We start from the raw sequence: 6000 nt of genomic DNA, 5'->3' as shown, positions 1-6000 counted from the left end.
AAAGAAAATGATAATGCATCATATCGCGACAACGAGCATGAACAAGCACGGAATACAGAATTGATACGCATGCCGGAATCACAGTGATAAGGCCGCATGCTGGCGGCTGTTAAAAAAACAAATACAGTTTTGGAGGTTTCCCGGCAATATCAATTCCATCAACGATGCAGTCCACTGCAACGGTGGAGGGGCTGACCGAAGCGCTTTCTCCACAGCAGCGGCTGTAAACGATCCCATTACGTTTCTTAAAACGTTCTAACCAGCCATTCGACGCGCTGAATTCATTCATGTTGAAGCGCAACGCAACTGCCGACGCCTTTTCTTTCAAGATTGCACCATCCACTGCAATCCCCGAACTGCGTCCTTGGCGCAACCACTCCACGTTGTGTTCTCCAGCTCCCTTCCGCTTCTCAGCTTCTTCTATTATTCGAAGTTTTTCTCCGAAGTTTAGTGGCTTTCGACTCGGCAACATTGTGAGCCGCACCGGTCGCAGTCGAAAATACGCCAAATATACCACGCAGACCAAGAAGGAAAACACGTTACCGGAACACTGTGCAGCACAAAAGAGAAGCAGCGGCCCACGCCGGATAAAGCAAGTGCATGTGTCAGTTTCGTACCTGATAATAAGACTTATCTGTTTCGCATTTAATTTTTACTACTTGTAATATAATTTTACTAAGGCGGTGATAAATGTCCTTGCAGGATACATTTTTGACATCACAGATTTGATCCCATTTTTCTTTTTTCATAGCTGAAGTGCAGTAGTACTGCATTCTTGCCGCCACAGGCCTTGCCCTAAAAAAAAAAAGAAAAACTATTGGGCATGCAGAGCGGCAGCAGCTGCCGCTGTTTGCTTCCTTTGTGAGATTACATACTTCCCATTCATTATCAGCCGGCTACAATGTGCTTACGGAACAGTCTGTGTCTGCTTAGATTTTTTTTTTTTTTGCGCTGTACCAGGGCCGTCGTAGGAAGCGAGGTCGGCGTAAAATTGCGTCGTATAATCGAGGATTTTAATACATTGTCTCTATGGGGGTATTGCGGGGACCAAGCCGATTCGGCATAAAATGCGGGTGGTCGCGTAACCGAGGGACATATAATTGAGGTTCCACTGTATTTGGCGCGGCCGATCCTCATTAACTCCTGCGGGGGCGTCATCGGGAATGCATCAGTGTGCGTGGCCGCGTTTAGCGCGCGGTAATCGGTACACAGTTTCTAGTGCTTTTTTGACCTCGTCCTTCGTCACTGGTGGAACGTCTGAATGTTTTCCCCTACCGCCAATCTCATTACGGTCCTGACTACTTTGGCTACTGTAGAGATCTGTATAGAACTCCTCGGCTATTTTGACTATCTTGTCCATATTAGTGATGATGTTGCCTGCTTTGTCCCTTATCGCATACATCTGGTTTTTGCCTATGCCCAATTTCTTCTTTACCACTTTAAGGCTTCTCCCGTTCTTTACAGCATGCTCAATTTTCTCCATGTTATACTTCCTTATATCGGCCACCTTGCGCTTATTGATTAGCTTTGATATCTCGGCCAATTCGATCTGGTCTGTTGGATTGGAAGCTTTCATACTCTGGCGTTTCGTAACTCTTTCGGGACCGCCCAAAAAAAGGCAATTCTGACACATGTTTGAAAATATTTCTTTATTCGAAAAATGTTTACACTGTCCTGTTGAAACATACATCAAACTGAAGCTAATTGATTGGGCTTTTATTGTACATAAATTGAAATGACTAAATCATATATATAATATATAAAAAAAATTCAAAACAAAATTTTTCTTCAAGGAAACCAAAAGAAGTTGAAAATTTTTGCATGTGAAAGAAAAAAACGCCACTAAAAAAATTACAGAATATACAAAATGTGTAACAGTACCTCTGAGATAAACTCTGAGGCAAAAAACTAATTCAGGGTAATGTACTTTTTTTTTCTTGTGATTTCTCACATCACTGCTCACTTCTGTGCACGCTCTGTGCCACTCTAGGAAGCAGTTCCGCGATGCGTTGAAACACAAATGTGCATTGCAGTCACTGCAGAAAACAGTAGTTTTCACCTCAGTTTTTGTTTCTTGATAGCACAGCTTGCAATTTTTTGCGTTTTTCCACTTTTTGGGGCTTGTGAAGGGGGGGTGTGGCAGGTGGTGGTGGAGGAGCACGAGCTTGCTTGGCTCCTTCAAGATGCAAAAGCTGTTGCAATAGTTCCTCCCTGAAAGCTAGATGGTCATATGAAGCATTTCTGGCCAGCTCAGGGACTTCTGGGTGTAACTTGCGGTATTCTTGGAATAGTATGGAACTATTCACGCATGCGATGTCGATGCAGTGGAAGAAGAGCGTCTTCCACCAGCAGACACTGCGCATCAGTACATTGTAATAGCCAATCATCTGATCTATCAACTCCAAGAACGGAGGTTTGGGCTAGTTGGTGATCATTCATGTTTAAGCAGCAGCGCGAAAGGACAGAGACAAGTGGAAGGAGGTACAATCAACTCCAAGCATTCCAGAATTGTAGTCGTGAATTAGCAAAGGCTTTGGGATAGAAATTTGGGATAGAAACCTCCACTTCTTTCTCTTCTTTTTGCGGTGACTGTCTCGTTGGCGGTGTGCATCGTGCTCATCATATTTACTACGTGTCGGTCTTTCCATTGTAGGTAGAGAATTTCTTGGTCGCGCAACCATCTAATTTCACCTCGTTTAGATTTTTTTTCCCAGCGTGTATCTCTCAATTCAGCAGGGAATCCCCGGCGGTCTTTTCGAGTAGTTCCGCAAGCCAATGTTTTCCGGTCGAGCAGGTGACTGAACAGGTGTGTAGAGGTGTAAAAGTTGTCCATAAAAATTCTGTAGCCCTGATCAAGGTATTCAGCACACAGCTGGCAAACTACATCGAAAGCCAACCCGCGAGGCCTGGCCGCTCGCGCTTGCCTGTGTACACCGCAAACTGCACTGTATATCCGGTGTCAGGGTCAGCAAGGACCCACAGGTTGTATCCCCACTTGGTTACCTTGTCCTTGATATATTGCCGTATCCCTGACCTCCTTTTAGACTTCACCATGTGTTCGTCCACAGAGAGGTCTCGATGAGGCTGAAAGTGCTTTGCCGACACTTTGTTGATGTGCTGAAGAAGCCACCACACGAAGCGAAGCTTTCCTTTCGACACCTGGGTTGCATCGTCCAGGTCAGCGACATGCAGCATCGCAAGGAGTGCTATGAAGCGACGCCGAGGCATTATTTGCGGTGGCAGCAAACCACCATAGACGCTTCCCACATTCCAGTACTGTTTGATTCGTGGTACTTTTACGATGCCCATATAAATTACAAGGCCAATGAACTTTATCATTTCGCTAGGAGTCACCTCTTCCCAAGATCCATCGGGACGGGCATGAGTGGGTTTCTCCAAAATCATCATCCAAGCACATTTATTCGTGTTGTCACAAATAGTCTTGATTACTTCGTGAAAAAAAGGAAAAAGAAGTCCAGAGCGGTCAGGAATTTCCTTGTGGTGGTCCGGAAGGCAACACCCACATCTTCGTTCACATGCACGCCAGGTTCACGCCTGGGAGCAAGCTGGATACTCTTCTGCCGCGAGGGTAGGAAGTCGTTCCCGTAGGTTGTGGAAACCCTACCAATCACAAAAAAATAGCGAGAACATATAGCGATCCTGCGTAAGTACTCGAGAGCAAGCAGAAAGTGATACGGTTTACAGTCGAACCCCGCTACAACGAACGTCGCTTCAACGAAATTTTCGCTTCAACGAAATATTTCCAATTCCCCGTCAGCTTGCTATACAAAGTAATGGAACAAATTTCTCATCACAACGAATCATTTTTGGGGCGCGTTTCCGCTTCAACGAAATTTTTGCTATGCGAAGCTCGATTTAAAAATATATCTTACAATAAAACAAGCATATCGCCGCCCATCTATGTACTTCCATAGGCCCACGCTGCTTTGTTTCGCTAAACATTCGCTGGACCCAACTAATCCACTCACTGAAACGCACATGATCGCCGCCATAGCTTGGTGTTGATGACAATCGGGCTGGCTGCCTTGCGACAAGGCGCGGGGGCAAGCTCCCGTTTTCTTCCAATCCAGAGCCGCAAACAATCCGTTGCCAAAGGACGCAGCAGCCTGGCAACAGCAGCGCGTTTGCCCTAGTTTTTTTCACTCGTGCTTGTGCTGCTAGTGCGCTGTAATGAATGCGAGCATGGCGACTTCATCTAGAAAGCGGAAGTTCCTCTCGCTTGAAGAGAAGGCACGGATTATCAGCGCGGCATCCAGCGGCAGGAAAAAGGGAGATGTTGCAGCGGACTTCGGCATCTTACAGAGCACGCTGTCAACGATCTTGAAGTCGAAAGACGCGATAGCGCAAGCTCTTTCTTCGGGGACATCCGCGAAGCGGAAAAAGCTGACGCAAGCGGCTCACGAGGACCTTGAGAAGGCTCTCTACACGTGGTTCCTCGACGTGCGCGCAAAGAAGATGCCGGTCAGCGGAAACATGCTGCAGCAAAAGGCGCTTGGCTATGCCTGTATGCTGGGCATCAATGATTTCAAAGCCAGCTCAGGGTGGCTGACCCGTTTTAAGGCCAGGCATGAAATCGTCGCTAAAGTGCTGTGTGGCGAGTCCGCCTCATCAGATGCCGACGCTGCATCTGCTTGGGCATCAGCTACTGTGCCGGAATTAATGGAGAAATATGCCACATCAGACATATACAATGCCGATGAAACGGGACTTTTCTTCGAGCTCCTCCCCTCCAAGACGCTTCACATGAAGGGCCAGCCATGCAGCGGAGGGAAGCATAGCAAAAAGCGTGTGACTGTGCTCCTGTGCTGCAACATGGACGGGTCTGACAAGCGCTGCCCACTGGTGATAGGCAAAAGTGCGAAGCCGCGGTGCTTCAAAGGTGGCAAGAGCCTGCCCGTCAAATATGTTGCCAATAAGAAGTCTTGGATGACACGGGCCGTTTCAAAGAGTGGCTAACCGCTTTCGACCGTGACATGACGGCAAAGAAACATAAGGTTTGTTTGCTCATCGACAATTGCTCGGCGCATAACGTTGAAGACGTTCAGCTTCAAAGCGTGGAAGTAAGATTCTTCCCACCGAATTGCACGGCTTTAATCCAGCCACTGGATCAAGGTATTATCAATAGCGTTAAAAGCGCTTATCGACAGCGACTGATTCAGCGGCTGGTGTTAAACATCGACACCGGTCGGGCAATCAAAGTGGATTTGTACATGGCTGTACAGATGGTCTCAGCAGCGTGGACGGCAATCAGTCGCAGTATCATCTACAACTGTTTTGTGCACGCCGGCTTTCACTCCGATGCTCAACTGGCAGCGAACTCCACGTCGGACGAGGAAGGCTGCAGTACTATTGCTCCACCCTCCACAGAGGCCAGTGCGGTATGGGCAGCCCTTCAGGACTCCGGAGATGTGCCGGCCGATGTTCACATCGGCGACTACATCGCTGTTGACAGTGAAGTGCTAGTAGCTCACGAGGAGCTGAGTGACGAAGCTATAATTGAGGGCGTTCGCCACAACGACGCATCATCGGATGATGACAGCGACGCGGAGGATTTAGCGCCACCACCTGCAATAAAAGTGATGGATGCTTTTGATGTGATCCGCAGGTTTTTCGGTGCTCACGATGACGACGTCGCGATGCAACTGTTCACCGAGTGCGAAAGTCGCGCCACTGCACTCGTGGCAAAAAAAAAGAAGCAGAAGAAGCTTGCCGACTTCTTTGGAAATAAATGATGTTTTGGCACTATGTGGTCCAACCTCACAGTGTTTTTGGGCTGTTTTCGCCTCAACGAAATTTCGCTTTAACGAAATTTTTCGCGCGCCCCGTCAGTTTCGTTGTAGCGAGGTTCAACTGTACTCACTTTCGGACACTTGTTGACGGTCCAGGTGATTGCAATGCTGGATCACTGTCTGAACTAAAATCAGAGCTTGATAACTCATCCTCGGACTCTTCGCTGCTAGTTTCATCGAAAAAGTCCGT

Source organism: Amblyomma maculatum, chromosome 6 (assembly GCF_055883805.1).
Source record: "Amblyomma maculatum isolate TAMU_Amacu chromosome 6, ASM5588380v1, whole genome shotgun sequence".
Lineage (NCBI taxonomy): Eukaryota > Metazoa > Arthropoda > Arachnida > Ixodida > Ixodidae > Amblyomma > Amblyomma maculatum.
This window is presented reverse-complemented; position numbering follows the sequence as displayed.